Genomic DNA, 23,528 nt, shown 5'->3' with positions numbered 1-23,528 from the left:
GTTCTTCACCCAGAGGGTCATATATCTGTGGAATTCCCTGCCCAGTGAAGTATTTGATACTACTTCAGTAAATATTTTTAAAGCTAAGACAGATTTTTTTTGAAAAATGAAGGAATTAAGGTTTACAGTGAGAGGCTGGGTAAGTGGACCTGAGGCCACGAAATCATCAGCAATGATCTTATTGAACGGCAGAGCAGGCTCAAGGGCCAGATGGCCTACTCCTGGTTCTTATGTTCTTAAGTAAAACAAAGCCAGAAATTGCCAGAGAAACTCAGCAGGTCTGGCTGCATCTGTGGACAGAAAGCAGAGTCTGATGAAAGCAGTTCTAATGAAAGGTCACCGGATTTGAAATGTTAACTCTGTTTCTTTCTCCGCAGATATTGTCAGGCCTGCTGAGATTCACTAACACTTGCTGTTTTTGTTTCAGAACTCCAGTGTCCATAGTTCTTGGTTTTATTCTGAAGAAAGGGAAAATTATCTTTCTAACTCTGAGCGCCAGCAGCTCGCCACTGTCAGAAGAAAGCAAGAGAAATGAATTTCAATAAACTTGCAAAACTAAGAGTATCAAAATTCACTGCTCAACTCCCAATGTCAGACTTACCAGAAACATCCATAGTAACAGCAGTAACATCCTCATATCCCCTTTCCCAAACCACTCAGACTGATGCTTAGATCTTTTTTCTTAACTTTTATTTTTGTTTGGAATCACTTCTTACTTTTTTCCATGTCTGTGTGTGTTTTATTATTTCATCTCAAGTTTAGTGACTCATAAACTCACTCTTTTGTTGACTAAAGACAATAAGGTTAAATTGCTTCCTTTTAAAACATAATTCCATTTAATCTGGGTGGAAGGCGTCCACCGGAGAGAATGCTTTTCAAATTAACCTTGTTGCAACCAACTGAGAGTGGGCGCATAACCAAAGGGAGTTTGCCCATGCTCCCTCACCCTGGAGCTTATCAATTCAGGGTATCCCTACTGAAACCGTGTCAAATTGGGGAATCTCACCTCAGAGGCTGGTTGTAAAAGCTTATAGATTTGGAAAAGAATTTCTCTGTCCAGTTGGGTTCTGGAAAGGAAAGGGAATGTGTTTTTTGTTTGAGAAAATCTCACATGGAAAGAGTCTCATGCTCAATGAAAGAGTAATGGGGAAAAAATAGAAAGGGGGAGGGGGGTCAAGAGAACTAATCCAAAAAGAAGTGAAACAACTTGGACGACAAAAGAACATCCTGTTCATATTCTGGAGCAAAATTGGAATGTGGTGCTAATAAATGATGGTAAATGGAACCAGTAAAATAATACAACATTCTCTTTCTTCCATATTATTCATGAAGATATTTTTCACGTATAAGTTATCTTTGAAAGTCATCACGATGCAAAAAGAAACAGACATCATCTTGAGTGTTAAGTGGAGCTAACACTTGAAAAGAACAACATGATTAAGCAAAGAACTAAAGAGTTCGGCGCGATCATTAAAGAGGTTTTCTGGTAAAGCTGTCGATAAAATGAGTTCATTCCTCCTCCAGCATTACTTCTGCCTTGTGTAGTTTGTTTTCACTCCTGTTAATCACTGACCGAATCTGTAGTGCGGTCCAGCGGCCCCCAATAAACTACACAAGGCAGATCTGATGCCATTGTTCCCTTGAACAGAGTTCAATAGGCAACGGCTGAATCAACCAGTGCAGAATGAAACCAGTCAAACAAAGAGAGCAGGTTTTAAACAATGAGATACGTTGAATCCTGAAGAAAAGGGAAAACCTGTTGTGACATCATTAAACCTGAAACATTGAAGAGATCCAACACAACCAATTAATAATGAATTCTCAAATTATCACTAATAACACTTGTTAATTGACTCACAAGTACTCAAACCAACACAATGATCCCATTACCATAGCCAAAGGCTCAAAGGAAGGAACTGCGTAGGTAACAGATTGACCTAATTTCCACTAACTGAATGAGGATAAATACATGAGGTTTAATTTTGATCTGTCGTGAATTTACCTTCTTTAAGACACCTGCATCAGTTCCCCTTGGGGAAACACAGGAGGGAGTGGGTGTGTTTTAATGTACAGGCCAGACACCATTCATTCATTTATTCATTTCAAACTGTGTGACTCAAAATGAGATTCTTTACCCTTGTTTTTGGTCTCAAAAGCAAATCGAGTTTCCTTGAAGAGATCCTTAATCCCAGCCTTCCAATCAACAATTGTCACTTGTGTGTTGGGTGTTGCGGTTGTCTGCTTTAATTCAGCCCCATTCAGGTGGTTGGAGCGCAGGGCACTTTGTTGTGCCAGCTCCAAAGCACTCCAGGAAGACTTTAACTATCATCATTTCCTGGTGATCCACGCACCTCTCCAACTGTGTACTCTGAATTACTTTTAATTAAGCCAGACAAGCACAGAGAGTAGAAATTCAGACAGCAACAATAACTGACTCTTTGAACAGACCTTGTCTCAGCCGTTTTCTCTCCCTCTCTCTTTCTCTGTTCTATAGTCCAATGTTAGGGGGAATTGCAAAACCAACATCTATTCAAATGACAGCAACTTGATATTAATTAATTGTGAAACACAAGAGGAAACAATTAATGCGAGGAGGGGAGTGAATTGACAAGAGTTTTTGAGAACTTTATGGTCAATGATGAGAGCTGATGTCAGGATTTGCATCTCTATAGCAACAACCATAGGCAAATACATTGAATTAAACTAGCCCCATTTCACTTTGAAGATGAAATAACCAAGGATCTGTTGCCTTTATTATAAGTAACTGAAACAATAGTGTATTATTGTCATTTGATGGCAACTTTTGTCATCTCTTGCAGTCTGACTGCTCCAATAAGGCAACACAGTAAATTAAAACTAAACCATTAAAAAGGGGAGAAAGTTTCAAACAAGAAGGTGCAGGAGTGCAAATACAGATCATTTCTTGATTCAGTAATCATTGGGCAGCCTACCAATGAGTGGGGAACTCCACAAAGATAAATGTTGACACACACTTCCAATTTGTTGAAATATTACAAATAATTCCAAAATATAATCCCTTACAGAGCATCTGGAAGTCCCAGGGATGAGGTAACTTGTCAATTACACTTGGTATTAAATTGGCTTTGTGAAGCTCCATCTTTAGTGATCTCCACCATTTCCTCCTCATGTCATTCTTGTTGATGTATCTCTTGGTGTCTCAGAACCAATACACCTTCTTCATTTATGGGTCAAGATAAACCATATCAACTGGCCATCCAATTCCAGATCCATCGTAGTTAGTTCCAAACTCATCTTTAACATCTAGAAGAAGGCACAGGTCTCAGGATGATAATTAAGGGTAGAACCTCAGATAGATGATGTTCTATGTAATAACAGTAATAGAGTCATACAGCATAGAAATAGACTCTTCGGTCCAACTCATCCTCAATGATTAGACATCCTAATCTGATCTAGTGCAATTTGCCAGCATTTAACCCATATCCCTCTAAACCTTTTCCTTTTCATATATCCATCTAGTTGCCTCTCAAATGCTGTAATTGTACCAACCTCCACCACTTCCTCTGGCAGCTCATTCCATACTGGCACCATTGTCTGCATGAAAAAGTTACCCCTTAGGTCCCTTTTAAATATTTCCCCTCTCACCTTAAACCAGTGCCCTTCCCTACCTTAGGCAAAAGATCTTGGCTATTCGTACAATCCATGTTCCTCATATAAGGTCACCCCTCAGCCTCCAATGCTCCAGGGAAAAAATGCCCCAGTCTATTCAGCCTTTCCCTACAACTCAAACCCTCCAGTCCAAGGCAATGTCCTTATATATCTTTTCTGCACCCTCTCAAGTTTTACAACATCATTCCTAAATAGGGGTGACCAGAATTATACTCAGCATTCCAAACTTGCTTTTCTAGAAACATAAAAGAATCTTGGGGGATTTGACAGCACAGCCATTGGAAAGACTGCTTCCCTTTGTGAGAGAGTCTAGGTCCTGAGGCATAATCTCAGAATAAAGGGCCATATATTTAAGACATAGCTGAAGAGGGTTGTGAATTTGGAAATTTTTACAACAGTGGGCTGTCAAAGTTATGTCATTAAGTATTTTTAAGGCTGAGATGGACAGAGTTTTAATCAGGACGGGAATCGGGGTTGGACGAAAAGGCAGGAAAGGGAAATTGAGGATAATCAGATCAGCCCTGATCTCATTGGATGGTGAATCAGAATGCTGAGCCAAGTAACAAATTGTCACACTGCCCACAGTGGGATTTGATTTATGTTTGCTGGATTGTGCCTCTGAATGACTAAACTATTGCACTCTGATTTTAAACACAATTCTGTGCTAACAAGTAAATCATGAATAAATCATGAATACAGAATCACAGCAACCCCAGGGCAGGAAAGCACAAACTTACTTCAAGGTGATTTTTCATTCTAATGGAATGGGAATTGATCTTTCGCAATAGATTCTTGTTTTTTTTTCTGGATATTCAATGAAGTTGGTCATGTCAAAGTACAATCAATTTTAACTTGGATTATGACTGACAGTGTGTTTGACAGTACTGCCTGCACTCAAACAGCATACTCATCTCCAACTCCACAGCTATTTTCCTGCAGTGACTCTCATGCTATCCCACTGCACATTAAGCCAGTGAGTTGCTGCTTTAGACACACAGAGCATTATCCTCCAGAACAACCACCTGAGCAGGTCTAGACCATTTGGCCAATTGAGGCTGGTCCTTCACTTGATTGATCTGCTTATGACCTTAATGACCATTTCCTGTCTGATCTTCCCATGATCTCCCTTGATTCCCACGTAGATGAGAAATCCATCTCCCACAGCCTGGAAAAGACTAATGACCTTCTTCATCTGTCATCAAGGCAAAACTCCTCACATTTAAACAGTGGCCCAGGGTTCTAAAGTCCCCGACAACAGGAAACATCCTCCTAACCTCTCCCTCTCAAAGCCCCCTCACAATCTTTAATGAGTTTCATAAGGCTGTATGATATAGCAGCAGAATTAGACCATTTGGCCCATTACATCTGCTCCACCATTCGATCATGTTTGATGTGTTCCTCAACCCCTTTCTCTTGCCTTCTCCCCGTAACCCTTTATCCTCTTACTAATCAAGTATCTATCTATCTCTGTCTTAAAGACACTTAATGACTTGGCCTCCACAGCCCTCTGAGGCAATATGTTTCACAGATTCCCCACCCTCTGGCTGAAGAAACTCCTCATCTCAGTTCTAAAGAGTTGTCCCTTCACCCTGAGACTGTGCCCTCGGGTACTAGTCTCTCCTGCTAGTGGAAACATCTTCTCCATGTCCACTCTATCCAGGCCTCTCAGTATTCCATAAGTTTCAATCAGTTCCCCCTCATCCTTCTAAACTCCATCGAGTACAGACCCAGAATCCTCAACCGCTCCTCATATGACAAACCCTTCATCCCTGGGATCATTCTTATAACCCTCCTCTGGACCCCCTCCAACACTAGCGCATCCTTCCTTACATACAGGACCCAAAACGGCTCACAATATTCCAAATGCAGTCTGACCAGACCCTTATACAGCCCCAGCAGTACATCCCTGCTCATGCATGTTAGTCCTCATGAAATGAATACTAACACTGCATTTACCTTCCTAACTGCCAGCTGAATCTCCATGTTAACCTTAAGAGGATCATCTATTCTTTTTCCTAAAGTGCATAACCTCAAACTTTCCCACACTGTATTCCATCTGCCACTTCTTTGCCCACTCTCCCAGCCTGTCCAAGTCTTTGTCAGCCTCCTTGCTTCCTCAACATTACCTCTCCTTCCATCTATCTTTGAGTCAGCTAATGTATAACGTTAATGTATGATCGTTTATATAACGTGAATCGTTTTGGCCCCAACATGGACCGCTGTGGAATTTCCACAAGTCACTGACTGCCATCCTGAAAAAGATCCTTTAAACCCTACTCTTTGCCTTCTGCCAGTCAATCCTTAATCTACGCCAATACTCTGCCCCTAACACCATGGGCTCTTACTCAGCAACCTTCTGTGCTGCGCCTTGTCAAAGGCCTTCAGGAAATCTAAATATATCATGGCCACTGGTTCTCCTTTGTCTAACTCGTTCATTACCTCCTCAAAGAATTCTAACTGATTTGTCAGGCATGACCTCCCTTTGATGAAGCCATGCTGACTTAGCCCTATTTTACCAAGCACTTCCAAGTAATGCACTTCTGCAATAGCATCCTTAATAATTGACACTAAAATCTTACCAATGACTGAGGTCAGGCTAACTGGCCTGTAGTTTCTTGTTTTCTGCCTCCTTCCCTTCTCAAACAGATGATTACTTTGCCTTTTTCCAGTCCTCTGGGACTGTTCTGACTCAGCGCTTCCTGAAAGACCACCAATGCCTGTAAAATCTCCTCAGCTATCTCCTTCAGAACACTGGCATGTAGTCTATCTAGTCTGGGTGATTTATCCACCTTCAGACCTTTCAGCCTCCCCAGCACCTTCTCCTGAGTGATGGACACTACACTCACCTCTGTCCCTGATTCTCTTGAAGTTCTGGTCTGCTGTTGAGGTTTTCCACTTTCAAAACTGAAGGAAAGTTCTTATTCAATTCCTCTGCCATTCCTTTATCCTCCATTACTTCTCTCTGGTCTCATTTTCCAGTGATCCAATATCCGCTCTTACTTTTTGGATATGTAAAAGAACTCTTGCAATCTTTCTTTATATTACTAGCAAGCTTACTCTCATATTTCATCTTCTCCTCCCTTATTGTTTTTTGACTCATCCTCTGCTGGTTTTTAAAGGCTTCCTAATCCTCTGGCTTCTCACTAATCTTCACCTCAATATTTGTTCCTTTCTTTTGTTTTTATGCTGGCCCTGATGTCCTTTCTCAATCCTGGTTATCTAGACTTCCCCTTAGTATGCTTCTTCTTCCTGATGAAGGGCTTATGCCCAAAGCATCGATTCTCCTGCTCCTCAGATGCTGCCTGACCTGCTGTGCTTTTCCATGACCACACTTTTTGACTCTGATCTCCAGCATCTGCAGTCCTCACTTTCTCCTTCTTCCTTGGCATGAATTTCTGCTGTGCCTCCTGAATAACCACCAGAAACTCCTGCCATTGCTGCTCCATCATCTTCTCTGTTAGGCTCCCCTTCCGATAAGATTGTCTTTCCCTCTCCTCAACTCCACACTCTTTCAGACAAATGGCATCAACTGTGCGTCATCACCATCGATGTTAATTATAAATGTTTAGGTTAAACCATCTTAAACATGTTCGTTTTAGTTCAGTATTCCGTGTGGCAACTTTCTAAATGATGTTTGTTTGTAATGCTGTTACCATCACTGTCAACATCCTGGGGGTTACCATTGACCAGAAACTCAACTGGACTCACCACATAAACACAGTGGCTACAAGAGCAGGTCAGAGACTAGGAATATTGCAGCGAATAACTCACCGCCTGACTCCCCAAAGCCTGTCCACCATCTGCAAGGCACAAGTCAGGAGTGTGATGGAATACTCCCCACTTGCCTGGATGGGGGCAGCTCCAACAACACTCAAGAAGCTTGACACCGTCCAGGACAATGCAGTCCACCTGATTGGTACCATATCCACAAACACCCACTCCCTCCACCACCGATGCTCAGTAGCAGCAGTGTGTACTATCTGCAAGATGCACTACAGAAATTCTTCAACGATCATGAGACAACAGCTTTCAAACCCATGACCACTTCCATCTAGAAGGATAAGAGCAGCAGATACATGGGAATACCACCTTCTACAAGTTCCCCTCGAAACCACTCACCATCCCGACTTGGAAATATATCACAGTTCTTCAGTGTCACTGGGTCAGAATCCTGAAATTCCCTCCCAAAGGGCATTGTGGGTCAGCCTACAGCACAGAGACTGTAGCAGTTAAAGCAGGCAGCTCACCACCATCTTCTCAAGAGACAACTAGGGACAGGCAATAAATGTTGGACCAGCCAGCGATGCCCACATCCTATGAGTGAATTTTAAAAGTGGCTGCAACAAATCAATATCTCATTTTATGATAGTAAACATTCAGACGTACATTGCATTTTCCATTTTTAATTTGGATAAATGTGAGGTATTTCGTTTTGGTAAAACAACAAGGTCACAACTTATACAATTAATGGTAGATCCTTGGTAGTGTTGTAGAACAGAGAGACCTAGGTGTTCAAGTACATAAGTCTTTGGAAATTATGTCACTTCTCGATAAGGTGGTTAAGAAGGTGTTTAGCATGCTTGCCTTCATTGCTCAGAACTGGGACATCATGTTGAGGCTTTGCAGGATATTGGTGAGGCCTCTTCTGGAATATTGTGTGTAATTCTGGTCACCCAGTTATAGGAAGGATATTATTAAACTGGAGAGGTTTCAGAAAAGATTTACCAGGAGATATAAAAATAAGCTGAATAGGCTGGGAGTTTGTTTCTCTGGACTGGAAGAAATTGAGGGGTTACCTTATTGAGCTTTTTCCTAGGTAGAGGAGAGTAGCTTTTACTTATCATTTCTCCCATATACAAGTGACAAGTAAAAAGCGAGACAACGGTCCTCCAGGACTGAGGGTGCTACATGGACAGCAAAAACTACACAAGCATACACGGTATAAAGTACATAAAAAGTGCAGAACACACAAGTTACAGTGTAATAGAAGAATCATGAATAATGGATATTTTTCTAGCAGCAATAGGAAATAATTTCAGATGGTAAAGAGTTCAATCATACAGTGTTAAGGAGCCTGATGGCTTGGGGGAAGAAACCATTGCACAGCCTGGCTGTGAAACATTGTGTGCTCCCTCCTGCCATCTTCTGCCAGATGGCAGGAGAGAGAAGAGTTTGAGTGAGGTGAGAGAGGATGGGAGACTTCATAACTAGGGGGCATATTTTTAAGGTAAGAGGAGAAAGATTGAAAAAAGGCATGAGGGGCAACATTTTCACGCAGACAATGGTTTGTGTGTGGAATGAACTGTCACAGGAAGTGATGGATGCAGGTACAGTTACAACAATTAAAAGACATTTCTGACAAATTCATGAATGGGAAAGGTTTGGAGGGATATGGGTTAAATGCAGGTAGGTGGGACTAGTTTAGTTTGGAGCATGGTCAGTGTGGATTGGTTGGATTGAAGGGTCTGGTTCCATTCTCTATAAGTATAACACGAACAGAAACAGAGCATTGACTGTATTTTATGTTAAGCGTCAGTGTTCTCATTCACCATCTCCCCACCAGTTCCCACATCCCACGTCCCCACCTCCCTCCCGGTCCCTCTTAACCCATTATTTCTAACAGGATGAGCAACTAGTAGGAACTTTGAAAAGTGTCTGTCAGTTGCCACCATGTCCACAACTTCCCCCTCCGTCAGCACCCCCCTCCCCTTCCCCTTCACTCACCTCCACTAACCCCAGATAATGCAGGATCTGTCAGGATAGTGACTCCTCTTACCCCACTGCATCACTGCTGACCGGCGTTAACACCAACCATCTGCAAAAGGGAAGACATCTTTTTCATTGAGATGCGGCTATTGTTTCAATGTGGGAAACACAGCAGCCATTTTGTGTACAGCAAGATCCCACAAGCTTCAATGTAATGATCTGTTATTTTAGCAACGAATCACTTCCTCGTTGAAGGATTACAATGGGCCCTGGGCAACATCAGAATGGAACTGAGCACAACCTTCACTGGCCCTGAAGCTGAAATAAATTCTGTTGTTGCAAAAGCACAAGGTGCCTGTAAAGAGGAAAAGAAAAATAAGTTGAAATAAGGAAAGTTACAGCACAGTTAAATGAATTGCTGAACATGAAAATGGATGGGAAATTATCATCAAAAGTTTTGGTTTCTAATACGTATGCCATCTACTTTTAAGGGTGAATGCTATTAACACTCGTTCTGTTTTACCTTACACTGCCAGCAACAGAAGAAAGGAACCCAACTGATTTAAAACTAGCGGAACAGACACACCACAAAGCAGAGCGATTCCCTCATGCATGGCTGCGAGTCGAATAAAAGAGAAATGGACTTCTGAGAGAAGGGAAAGAACAAAGCAGACAGGGGTGCTGACAAAACCTTTCTTCCTCCTCGAGAAAAAGGAGGGATGTGGTTTGATATCTGCAGATAAAGAGGACAGAAGACAAATAAAACAGTGTAATTGTCTTAAGTATTACGTTTAGTCAACTATAGCTCAATTAGTTACAATTCCTGAGCGAAGCACTTACAGTGAAGGGCATGTGTTCAAATCAAAGGCGATTGAACAATTCTATCAAATTGGAATAATGCATAATTAACCACCGACTGCTTCAAACTCATTTAAAATATCAGCGCTATTCTTTAGCTGCTTTTATGCTGCCCCAGTGTGGGGTGGTGTGGGCTGGTGTAAGGTGGGGCAGGGGTTTCTCGGTTTCTCTGAGATAGGGGGATGTGATGGTGGTATTTACACTGCTGAAGACATCAAAGAGAGAGAGTTTGAATAAGGAGCATTACGTCCAAAGATGTGCAGGTTATGGTGGATTGGCCATGCCAAATTGCCCATCGTGTCCAGGGATGTGCAGGCTAGGTGGATTAACCATGGGAAATGTAGGGTTACAGAGATAGGGTAGGGGACTGAGTCTGGGCAGGATGTGCTTTGGAGATCCCATGTTGACTTAGTGGGCCAAATGGCGTGCTTCCACACTGTAGGGATTCTATGATACATGAATATTTGAGTTGGGCTGATCAGGAGCAGCTGAACTCGATGGGCCAAATGGTTTAATTCTACTCCTAGGTCTTATGAACCTATGAACTCTGGAAGTCCTCATCTAAGGAAGGATCAACTTGAGGTGGAGGAAGTTCTATGAATGCTGACTAAACTGATTCCTGGGATGTTCTGTGAGGAAACTGGGCCCCTATAGTCCAGAATTCAGAAGAATGAGAGGTGATTCTATTCAAACATATAAATTCATACAGGGACTGTACAGAGTTGCTGCAGGAAGGATATTTCTTCTAGCTGGGGTGGGGTGGTCTAAAGCCAGGATACACAATCGCACAATAAGGAATAAACCATTTAGAGTTGGAATGAGGAGGAGATAATAAATATTCTGAAGAAGCACTATACGGGACACAAAACATTAACTCTGTCTCTCTTCCTGAACATGTTGCCGGATCTGCTGAGTTTCTCCAATACTTTCTGTGTCTATTTGAGATCTCCAGCACCCACAGTATTTTATGTGAGTTGAGGAGAAAGTTCTTCATACGAAGGTTGGTGAATCTTCAGAATTCTCTATCCCAGAAGGCAGAGGAAGATCAGTCGGGTGGATCATTCAAATTCGAAGCTTTTGTTCGACAAGGTTTTCATGAAATGGCAAGCAACAGCAGCTGTATTTCAAGAGGGTTAGAATACAAGAGCAGAAATGTACTACTTAGGCTGTATCAGATCTGGTCAGACTGCATTTGGAATATTGTAAGCAGTTCTGGGTCCCGTATCGAAGGAAGGATGTGCTGGTGTTGGAGGGGGTTCCAGTGGAGGTTTACAAGCATGATCCCGGGGGATGAAGGATATGCCATATGAGGAGCAGTTGAGGACTTCGGATCTATACTCAGCAGAGTTTAAAAGGATGGGGGGGATCTGATTGAAACTTACAGAATACTGAGAGGCCTGAATAAAGTCAACATAGAGAAAATGTTTCCAATAGTGGGAGAGAATAGGACCAGAGGGTACAGCTTCAGAGTGAAGACAAGACCTTTAGGACTAAGATGAGGAGGAATTTCTTCAGCCAGAGGTTAAAAATCACACAAGACCAGGTTATAATCCAACAGGCTTATTTGGAAGCACTAGCTTTCGGAGCGCTGCTCCTTCATCAGGTGATTGTGGAATATAAGATAGTAGAACATAGAATTTATGGCAAAAGTTTAGTGTGATGTAACTGAAATTATATATTGAAAAAGAGATGGATTGTTTATTAAATCTCTCATCTTGTAGAATGAGTATGTTGATTTCAATTTCAGTTCTTTCATATGTAAATTCCAGAACTTTCTTAAAGTTACATTCTCAAGTGCACTTTAACAATGATAGCCCAGATAATGCATTGAAGGTGCGCAGTGCCCTGTGTGAGGCTGTCTGTGCCCCAATGTTCAGACTGATTCTAATCTAAAAAAGGGTATTACAGACTCTTCCATGGATTTAAGCAGTGTTTGAGGAAAATAAAACGTCATTCTGCAAGTACAAATTTACCCCACAAAATTTATATGTGGGTGTGTGCGTGTTGGGGGGGGGGAGGGGGGTGGGGTGGTATGAGTGTCTGTAAGAGAGTGTGTATGTATGTGAATGTGTGTGTGAGCGTTTGGGGCAGCACAGCGGCTCAGTGGGTAGCACTGCTGCCTCTCAGCACCAGGGACCCGGGTTCAATTCCAGCCTCGGGTGACTGTCTGTGTGGAGTTTGCACATTCTCCCCGTGTCTGTGTGGGTTTCCTCCGGGTGCTCCAGTTTCCTCCCACAGTCCAAAGATGTGCAGGTTAGGTGAATTGGCCATGCCAAATTGCCCGTAGTGTTAGGTACATTAGTCAGGGGAGTGGGCCTGAGTGGGTTACTCTTCGGAGGGTTGGTGTGGACGTGTTGGGCCGAAGGGCCTGTTTCCATGGTGTAGGAGAACCTAATCTAAAGGGGTATAAGTCTGTGAGAGGGTGAATGTGGGAACGTATGTCTGAGCATACGAGAGAGGGTCTGCGGGAGTGATTGGGCCTGCAGGAGAGTGCATGATTATAGTGCAATGGGGTCACTTGTAGTGTGACATGAACCCAAGGTCCCAGTTGAGGCCATCCCTATTGGTACCGCACTTGGCTATCAGCCTCTGCTCGGCCATTTTGCACTGCTGCCTGTCCCGAAGTCCACCTTGGAAGATGGTCACCCGAAGGTCCGAGGCTGAATGTCCTGGACCACTGAACTGTTCCCCGACTAGGAGGGAACACTCCTGTCTGTTGATTGTTGTGCAGTGTCCATTCATCCGTTGCCGTAGCTTCTGCTCAGTCTCACCAATGTACCATGCCTCAGGGCATCCTTGCCTGCAGCTTATGAGATAGACAACGTTGTCTGAGTCACATGGGTACCTGCCACGTACATGGTGGGAGGTGTCCTTACATATAATCGTGGTATCCGTGTCGATACTCTGACATGTCTTGCAGCGCCTACCGTGACAGGGTTGTGTGGTGTTGTCCTGAGAGCCGGGCAGTTTGCTGCGAACAATGATCTGTTTGAGGTTTGGTGGTTGTTTAAAGACAAGCAGTGGAGGTGTGGGGAAGGTCTTGGTGAGGTGCACATCCTCATTGATAATGTGTTACAGGCTGCGAAGGACATGGCGTAGTGTTTTGGCTCCTGGGAGGTACTGGACAACAAAGTGTACCCTGTCGGTTGCAGCTTGTGTCTGTCTCCTGAGGAGGTCATTCTGGTTGCTCGCTTTGGCACATCGGAACTGTTGAGTTGAGCATCATATCATGTTCTTATGAGGACACCCTTGGGTACCTTCAGAAGTCTCCTCATCTGAACAGATCCTGTGTATGCGTAGGGCTTGTCCATAGGGGATGGCTGTTTTAATATGTTTCGGGTGGAAGCTGGAGAAGTGTGGCATCGTGAAGTTGTCTGTGGGTTTGCAATACAGTGAGATGCCGAGGTGCCCATCCTTGATGGAGACGCATGTGTCCAAGAATGAGACAGATAGTCGAGAGTAGTCCATGGTAAGTTTGATGGTGGGTTGAAACTTGTTAATATCACTGTTTAGTCTTATCAGTGACTCCTCACCATGGGTCCAGAGGAAGGAAAATGTCATCGTGTATAGTGTTGGTTGAAGGTCCTGCATAGAGAAGAAGTCTTGTTCGAACCTGTGCATCAAAATGTTGGCATATTGGGGTACAAATTTGGTCCCCATGGCTGGATGAAGAACTGGTTGTCAAAGATGAAGATGTTGTGATCGAGGATAAAGCGGATGAGTTGTAGGATGGTGTTCGGAGATTGGCAGTTGTTGGTGTTGAGTACTGAGGCTGTTGCCACGATGCCATCATTGTGGGGGATGCTGGTGTAGAGTGTGGAAACGTCTATTGTGAGGAGGAATGTTCCTGGTTAGACTGGTGCTGAGTTCAGCCAGAGGATCTGTGAAACTCATTATCACAGAGGTGCTGTGTTTATGTGGTCAGTCCAGTTGAGTGATAATGAGGTGGTGGATCTGTGAAACTCATTATCACAGTGGGAGGGCAAGTCATTGAGTGTATTTAAGACAGAGATAGATAGGTTCTTGATTAGTAAGGGCATTAAGGGTTACAGGGAGAAAGCAGGAGAATGGGTTTGAGGAAAACATCAGCCTTGATCGAATGGTGGAGCAGAATCGATGAGTCGAATGGCCTGATTCTGCTCCTATATCTTATGGTCTCATGGACAGCTGTCGGTGGAGGTACACAGTAACTGCGATGCATATACGGCAATTTATATTCATTTATGGGACGTGGGCATTGCTGGCTGATCCAGCATTTATTGGGGCCATTCCTAGTTGCCCTTGAGAAGGTGGTATTGAACTGCCTTCTTAACCACTGCAGTCCACCTGCTGTGGGTAGATCCACAATGCCCATAAGGAGGGAATTCCAGGACTCTGACCCAGTGACATTGAAGGAACAGCGATATATTTCCAAGTCAAGTTGGTGAGGAGCTTGGAGAGGAACTTGCAGGGGGTGGTGTTCCCATGTATCTGCTGCCCTTTCCTTCTAGATGGAAATGGTTATAGGTTGTGCTATCTGAGGATCTTTGATTAATTTCTGTAGTGCATCTTGTAGATAGTACACACAATAGCTACTGTGCATTGGTGATGGAGAGAGTGGATGTTTGTGGATGTGGTGTCAGTCAAGTGACTGCTTTGCCCTGGATGGTGTCAAGCTTCCTCTGTGTTGTTGGAGCTGCACCCATCCAGGCAAATGGTGAGTTTTCCATCACATGCCTGACTTGTTCCTTGTAGATGGTAGGTAGGTTTTGGGGAGCCAGGAGGTGAGTTACTCACCGCGGTATTCCTAATCTCCGACCTGCTCTTGTCGCTGCTGTGTTTATGTGGTCAGTCCAGTTGAGTTTCTGGTCAATGGCAACCCCTAAGTGTTGATAGTAGGAGACTCAGTGATGGCAGCAACATTGAATGTCAAGGGACGGTGGTTAAATTGTCTCTTGTTGGTGATGGTCATAGCCTGGCATTTGTGTGGTGCAAATGTTACTTGCCACTTGTCAGCCCAAGCCTGGATATTGGCCAGATCTTGTTGCATTTAAACATGGACTGCTTCAGTATCTGAGGAGTTGCAAATGGTGCTGAACATTGTGCAATCATAGGTGACCATCCCCACTTCTGACTTTATGACAGAGTGAAGATCATTGATGAAGCAACTAAGATGGTTAGGCTGAGGACACTATCCTGAGGAACTCCTGCAGAGATGTCCTGGGTCTAAGATGACTGACCTCCAACAACCACAACCATCTTCCTTCGTGCTAGGTCTGACTCCAACCGTCAGAGATTTTGCCCCGATACCCATTGATTCCAGTTTTGCCAAGGCTCCTTGATACCATATTCTGTCGTACACAGCCTTGATGTCAAGGGCTGTCCCTCTCCCCTCCCCTCTGGAATTCAGCTCTGTTGTCCACGTTTGAACCAAGGCTGGAATGAGGTCAGGAGTTGAGTGGCCCTGGGGCAACCCAAACTGGGGGTCACTGAGCAGGTTATTGCTGAGCAGGTGCTGCTTGATAGCCCTGTTGATGACAGCTTCCATCATTTTACTGATAATGGAGAGTAGACTGATTGGGCGGCAATTTGCCGGGTTTGATTTGTCCTGCTTTTTATGTACAGAACATACTAATTTTCCACTGTGTCAGGTAGATGCCAGTGTTGTAACTGCACTGGAACAGCTTGGCTCGGGGAACGGCAAGTTCTGGAGCACAAGTCTTCAGTACTATTGCTAGAATGTTGTCAGGGCCCGTAGCCTTTGCAATATCCAATTACTCCAGCCATTTCTTGAGGTCACGTGGAGTGGAATTGCCTGAAGACTGGTACCTGTGATGCTGGGGACCACTGGAGGAGACCGAGATGGATCATCCACTCGGCACGTCTGGGCTGAAGATTGTTGCGAAAGCTTCAGCCTTATCCATTGCCCTGATGTGCTGGGCTCCTGCATCATTGAAGTTGAGGGTATTTGTGGAGCCTCCTCCTCCAGTGAGTTGTTTAATCATCCACCACCATTTACAACTGGATGTGGAAGGACTGCAGAGCTTAGATCTGATCCATTGGTTGTGAAATCAGTTAGCTCTGCCTGCCATTTGCTGCTTATCTGTTTGGCACGTAGTCCGGTTTGGTGGCTTCACCAGGTTGCCACCTCATCTTCAGGTATACCTGGTGCTGCTCCTGGCATACCCTCTTGCCCTTTCCATTGAACTAGGGTTGAGCCCCTACCCTGATGGTAATGATTGAGTGGGGGATATGCCGGGCCATGAAGTTACAGATTGTGCTGGAGTACAGTTCTGCTGCTGTTGATGGCCCTCGGTGCCTTATGGATGCCCAGTCTTGAGTCGCTTGATCTGTTCGAAGTCTGTGCCATTTAGCATGGCGATGGTGCCACACAACACGATGGAGGTTATTCTCAGTGTGAAGGTGAGACTTCATCTCCACAGGGACTGTGTAGATGCATCTGGAGCTGGCAGGTTGGTAAGGACGAGGTCAGGTATGTTTTTCCCCCTTGTTGGTTCCCTCACCACCTACTGCAGTCCCAGCCTAGCAGCGATGTCCTTTAGGACCCGACCAGCTCGGTCAGTAGAGTTGCTGCCGAGCCACTGAAATCCCCCACCCAGAGTACATTTTGGTGCCCTAGCCATCTTCAGTGCTTCTCATTGGTATATGAACAGGTATGAACAGGTATACCATTTTGGATGCTGTTGAGGGAGATGGCTCACCATGGGAGGGCAGCAGTTGTCAAGATCATGGCACCGTGGCGGGCACTGCTGGGACTATTACAAAAGGGAAGGACATCTGAACCAGTCCTTGGGGGAGTTTTTGCTCCTGCTGTTGGGGAGGTTTTAAACTAATGTGGCAGGGGGCTGGGGACCAGAAGAGAAAACAAGTAGGCAGCGAGGTGGAGACTGGAGACTGTAAGAATCATGAAGATAGTGTTAATAAAGGGAAGAGTAGGCAGAGAGCAGGTGAGCGCAAAAGAACTGGTGGCCTGAAATGCATCTACTTTAATGGAAGGAGCATAGTGTGTAAGGCAGATGAACTTTGGGCTTGGATTGGTGCCTGGGAGTATGACGTTATTGCAATCACAGAGACTTGGTTGAAGGAAGGGCATGATGATTGGCAACTAAATGTTCCAGGATATAGACGCTTCAGACAGGACAAGGAGGGAAGTAAAAGGGGAGGTGGAGTTGCATTGCTGGTCAGGGACGATATCACGGTTGTGCTGAAGGAGGACACTATGGAGGGCCTGGGTAGTGAGGCATTATGGGTAGAGCTGAGAAATAAGAAGGATGCAGTTACATTGTTGGGGCTGTATTACAGGCCTCCCACCAGTGAGCGTGAGGTAGAAGAACAAATAGATAAACAGATTATGGAAAGATAAAGAGGCAATCGGGTAGTGATGATGGGAGATTTCAATTTTCCCAATATTGACTGGGATACACTTAGCATCAGAGGTCTGGATGGAGCAGAATTTGTAAGGAATGTCCACGAAAGTTTTCTAAAGCAGTATGTCAATAGTTCAATGAGGGAAGGGGCCATATTGGACCTGGTACTAGGGACCGAGCCAGGACAGGTGGTAGAAGTTGCGGGGGGGGATTTCTTTGGGAACAGTGACCACAGTTTTGTAAGTTTTAGAATACTCGTAGATAAAGATGAGAGTGGTCCTGAGGGAAGAGTACTAAACTGGACCAAGGCCAATTATATCAAAATTAGGCAGGAGCTGGGAAAGGTGGATTGGACACAGCGATTTGAAGGGAAGTCTACATTTGAGATGTGGGAGGCTTTCAAAGATAGGTAAAAGATAGTGCAGGATAGGCATGTCCCATTGAAGGCAAAGGATAGGAAGGGCAAGATTCATGAACTGTGTATGACAGGAGAAATCATACAACTAGCCAAGAGGAAAAGGGAAGCGTACATAAGATCCAGGCAGCTAAGAACAGAACAGGCCCTGGAGGAATATCGGAAGAGTAGGACCAGTCTTAAATGTGGATCAAGCGGGCTAAAAGGGGTCATGAAATAGCTTTAGCGAGCAGAATTAAGGAGAATCCCAAAGCATTTTATTCTTATATAAGTAGCAAGCGGGTAACTAGAAAAAGGATTGGTCCACTAAAGGATAATGAAGGAAGGCTGTGTGCCGAACCTGAGAGAATGGGTGAGATTCTGAATGTTTACTTTATATCAGTGTTCACTGAGGAGAGGGACATGAAGAATGTTGAGATTAGAGATAGAAGTTTGATTAGTCTGGATCACGTTTACATAGTAGGGAAGATGTGTTGGGTAGGCTAGAGGTTATTAAGGTGGACAAATCCCCAGGACCGGATGGGATCTATCCCAGGTTGCTGAGGGAGGCAAGAGAGGAAATAGCTGGGGCCCTGACAGATCTTTGTGGCATCCTTAAATACAGGTGAGGTGCCGAGGACTGGAAGGTTGTTCATGTTGTCCCCCTATACAAGAAGAGTAGTAGGGATATTCTGGGTAACAACAGACTAGTGAGCCTGACATCGGTGGTGGGAAAGTTGCTGGAGAAGGTACTGAGGGATAGGATCTATTTATATTTAGAAAAGAATGGGCTTGTCAGTGATAGGCAAAATGGTTTTGTGCAGGGGAGATCGTGCCCTACCAACTTAATAGAGTTCTTTGAGGAAGCGACCAAGTTGATAGATGAAGGAAGGGCTGTTGATGTCATGTACATGGACTTTAGTAAGGAGTTTGATAAGGTTCCCCATTGTAGACTAATGGAGAAAGTGAAGTCACATGGTGTGCAGGGTGTTCTAGCAGGTGGATAAAGAACTGGTTGAGCAACAGGAGACAGAGAGTAGTAGTTGAAGGGAGTTTCTCGAAATGGAGAAAGGTGACCAGTGGTGTTCCACGGGGGTCAGTGTTGGGGCCGCTGCTGTTTGTAATATACATAAATGATCTGGAAGAGGGCACTGTTGGCATGATCAGCAAGTTTGCAGATGACACGAAGATTGGTGGAGTAGCAGGAAGCATAAGGGACTGTCAGAGAATACAGGAGGATATCGATAGACTGGAGAGTTGGGCGGAAAGATGGCAGATGGAGTTCAATCCAGGCAAATGTGAGGTGATGCATTTAGGTGAGACTAATTCTGGAGCGAATTATACAATGAACGGAAGAGCCTTGGGAAAAGTTGATGGGCAGAGAGATCTGGGAGTACAGGTCCATTGTACCCCGAAGGCTGCTGCAGGTGGATAGAGTGGTCAAGAAGGCATATGGTATGCTTGCTTTCATTGGATGGGGTATTGAGTGTAACAGCTGGCAAGTCATGTTAAAATTGTACAAGAAGCATTTAGAATACTGTATACAGCTCTGGGCGCCACATTACCAAAAGGATGTGGACGCTTTGGAGAGGGTACAGAAAAGGTTTACGAGGATGTTGCCTGGTATGGAAGATGCTGGCTATGAAGAGTGGGTGAGTAGGTTAGGATTGTTTTCATTAGAAAAAAGGAGATTGAGGGGGGACCTGATTGAGGTTTACAAAATCATGAAGGATATAGACAGGGTAGATAGAGTCAAGCTTTTTCCCAGGGTGAAGGATTCAATAACGAGAGGTCACGCTTTCAAGGTGAGAGGTGGAAAGTTTAAGGGGGATACACGCGGCAAGTACTTTACACAGAGGATGGTGGGCGTTTGGAACATGTTGCCAGCAGAGGTGGTAGAGGCAGGCACGGTAGATTTATAAAGGATGTGTCTGGGCAGCTGCATGAGTAGGTGGGGAGCAGAGGGATACAGATGCTTAGGAATGGGCAATAGGTTTAGAGAGTAGATTTGGATCGGCTCAGCCTTGGAGGGCCTGTTCCTGGGCTGTAAATTTTCTTTGTTCTTTGTTCATCGGCTGAGGGAGGATGGTACATGGTAACCAGCAGAAGATTTCCTTGCCCATGTTTAACCTGAAGCCATGAGACTTATAGAAGCTTTGAGGACTCCCAGGGTAACTCCTTCCTGACAGTATCCCACTGTGCTGCCCCCTCTGCTGGGTCTGTCCTGCCAGTGGGCCAGGACATATCCAGGGAAGGTGATGGTGGTGCCTGGGACATTGTCTGTAAGGAATGATTCTGTGGGTTTGACAATCTCAGGTTGTTGCTTGCCGAGTCTGTGGGGCAGCTCTCCCAATTTTGACACTAGCCCCCAGATGTTGGTGAGGAGGACTTTAAAGGGTCAGCAGGACTGGCTCTGCCATTGTTTTTTCCGATGCCTAAGTTTGTGCCAGGTGCTCTGTCTGGTTTCATTTCTTTAAGAATTTGTAGCGATTGGTTTGCTAGGAAGTTTCATGGAGGAATTGAAAGTGAACCACACTGCTGTGGATCCAGAGTCACATGTAGGCCAGACCAGGTAAGGATGACAGATTTCTTTCCCTGAAGAGCATTAGTGAACCAGATGGGTTTTTCCTGAAAATTGACAATGATTCATGGTCATCAGTAGATTCTTAATTCCAGAATCCTTTTACTATTGAATTCAAATTCCACTATCTGCTGTGGTTGAGATTCAAACCTGTGTCCCCTGCACGTGATTTGGGTCTCTCGATTAATAGTTTAGTAATAATACCACTGGGCCATCACCTCCCCCATTAAATAAATGGTACTAAACTTGAGGGGCTGAATGGCCTCATATCCATTGACCCTTTTGAAAGTTCAGAAATCCCATTAAATTGAAAAGCAAGCTTACATCACACACAACATCAACACAAATATAATGCTGGGATCCTTTACATAATCATTAAGTAATAGAACTAATTATCGAAAGTAAACAGAATAACACTGCTAAATTAAAAACCAGATGAAAAAGGAATAGAGGGTGGGAGAGGCAGCTACGATCTGCAGCTTCCTCTAATTGAAAACTAACTCCTGAAAGGAGTTTTATTGCCCATCCCCAGTAGCCCTGATTCAAGCAGTCAGTGAGGAATGGAGCCCTGTGTCAGGTTGAAGCTGGGATGATACCTTGATAACACATTTGGCTTTCTCCAACTATTTTAGCTGTTTTTGTTTTGTTCATTTTCCCCCCAGAATCCAGCTCGCAAATAAACCAAATTCAAAATAACCTCTGTCAGTTGAGAAGTTCCAATTTATATGCTCCAGATTACAAAGTTTAAGTGTACCCTGTTAACCCTGAGGTTAGCAAACCCCAGGCTGCAGAAAGGGGGGAAAACTGGTGGTCTCTTTAGTTGACAATAGACTGGGTAAACCCTTGACATGGTGGGTTGACCTTTAACCTCATTAGAGACAGTAATGGATCAGTTAGACTCTGGACATCCCCTCCCCCACCTATCCTGCTATCCTTCCCCAATGATTTCAACGTTGATGTTGAAAGATTTGACAATGGATCTTTCTTTTAAAGCAAGGCTAGGGAGAACTTTTTTTCCTTCCTAGAATTATGAGATTTTGAAACTGTCTTTTCCACAGAACAGTGGAGTTGGAGGTCACTGAATATCTTTAAGATGGAGGTAGATATCTTCTTGATTAACAAGGGAGTCAAAGGTTACTGGGGGTAGAGCTATTGAGGCTATTGGATCAGCCAGCATTTCATTGAATAGAGGAGGAGGTTCATGGGACCAAATGATCTTCTCCTTGCCCCTAATTTGTAAGCACGTTTGTCTGACCTGTATTTTTCGAAACTTTTAAACATTCTGTCCGTGGAAAAAGAAGCTCAAACACAGCCCTTGAAACTGAGATGAAAAAAAAAGTCCCAGAGAGTCATGATATTAAGAGGGAGGAGGTTTTCAATGAAGAGGCAACTTCAGAAATCTTCAGAAAACTGGACCAGGTCAGATACAATCCCATATTTGACCAGGTGAGACATTGTAGTTTTAAGTTCTCTAACAACAGCCTCCAGTTGTCTCTCAAGCAACAATCTGCTCGCAACTTTGGTGTCACATTTCATTGGGTGGTAAGCATCCAATTTCATAATTCGGTCAATGCTGACTTCCATTCTGTAACATCATTTCATGTCACCCTGTCTCAGCTCATAGGATTGAGAAAAAGGTGTTTGGTATGCTTTCCTTTATTGGTCAGAGTATTGAGTACAGCAGTTGGGAGGTCATGTTGAGGCTGTACAGGACATTGGTTAGGCCACTGTTAGAATATTGCATGCAATTCTGGTCTCCTTCCTATCGGAAAGATGTTGTGAAACTTGAAAGGGTTCAGAAAAGACTTACAAGGATGTTGCCAGGGTTGGAGGATTTGAGCTATAGAGAGAGGCTGAACAGGCTGGGGCTGTTTTCCCTGGAGCATCAGAGGCTGAGCGGTAACCTTTTAGAGATTTACAATATCATGAGGGGCATGGATAGGATAAATAGACAAAGTCTTTTCCCTGGGATGGGGGAGTCCAGAACTAGAGGGCATAGGTTTAGGGTGAGAGGTGACAGATATAAAAGGGACACGCAGAGGATGGTACGTGTATGGAATGAGCTGCTAGAGGAAGTGGTGGAGGCTGGTACAATTACAGCATTTAAAAGGCATCTGGATGGGTACTGGATTGTTACTCCAAGAGTCAAATATACCAACAATCTCCTGGCTGCACCCCCCCCCACCCCAACATTCTACCCTCTTTAAAATGAAGGTCGTCTGAAGCTCTGCAGCCCATATCTTACCTTGTTCACTAACATCCTTTAGGGAAGGATACTGTCATCATTACCTGGTCTGGCCTACATGTGACTCCAGACCCACAGCAAGGCGTTTGGCTCTTACATTCCTCAGAAGTGGCCAAGCAGGCCGTTAAGTTCTACCAAACTGTTACAGGGCAGTCAACAAAGCAGGTGGGCCACCCAACAACAACCCAGAAACAACTCTGGCAGAAACAGCCCTGTTGACTCTGTCCTCCTTCCTGGCATCTGGGAGCTAGAACCAAAACTGGGTAAGCTGTTTCATAGACTAGTCAAGCAACAGCCTGACATATTTATTCATCATTCCTGATAAAGGGCTTATGCCTAAAATATCGATTCTCCTGGTTCTCGAATACTGCCTGACCTGCTGTGCTTTTCCAGCACCACACTCTCGACAACAGCCTGACATAGTCATACTCACGGAATCTCATGGAACAAAGTCCCCCAGACACTGCCATCATCTTCCCTGGGAATTCTGCAGAGACTAACTCACCTCCTGACTCCCCAAAGCCTGTCCACCAAGGTCTACAAGGCACAAGTCAGGAGGGTGAGGGAATACTCCGAACTTGCCTGGATGAGGGCAGCTCCAACAACACCATGCAGGACAAAAATAGCCCGCTTGATTGGTACCACATCCACAACTTTTAACCTTTGATTTCTTCATAACAAATGTATACTGGAAGCAGTGCGTACCATCTACAACATAGAACATAGAAC

General features: G+C 44.3%; 1 long non-coding RNA gene and 1 pseudogene across 1 annotated transcript; both read right to left on the bottom strand.

Moving 5' to 3' along the window:
- Positions 1-2,468: 2,468 nt before the first annotated feature.
- Positions 2,469-10,039, bottom strand: LOC122557446 (uncharacterized). Its single transcript, XR_015758557.1, has 3 exons — positions 9,878-10,039; positions 9,373-9,709; positions 2,469-3,282 (listed from the first exon to the last, which is right to left on the bottom strand). It is a non-coding gene; the product is annotated as an uncharacterized LOC122557446 (long non-coding RNA).
- A 2,687-nt stretch (positions 10,040-12,726) lies between these two features.
- LOC148148736 (uncharacterized) lies at positions 12,727-22,814 on the bottom strand (annotated as a pseudogene).
- Between the last annotated feature and the right edge of the window lie 714 nt (positions 22,815-23,528).

The sequence above is a fragment of the Chiloscyllium plagiosum genome, unplaced genomic scaffold (assembly GCF_037043375.1).
Source record: "Chiloscyllium plagiosum isolate Xiang-an unplaced genomic scaffold, Cpla_swu_hap1 HiC_scaffold_11, whole genome shotgun sequence".
Classification (NCBI taxonomy): Eukaryota; Metazoa; Chordata; class Chondrichthyes; order Orectolobiformes; family Hemiscylliidae; genus Chiloscyllium; species Chiloscyllium plagiosum.
This window is presented reverse-complemented; position numbering and strand designations above follow the sequence as displayed.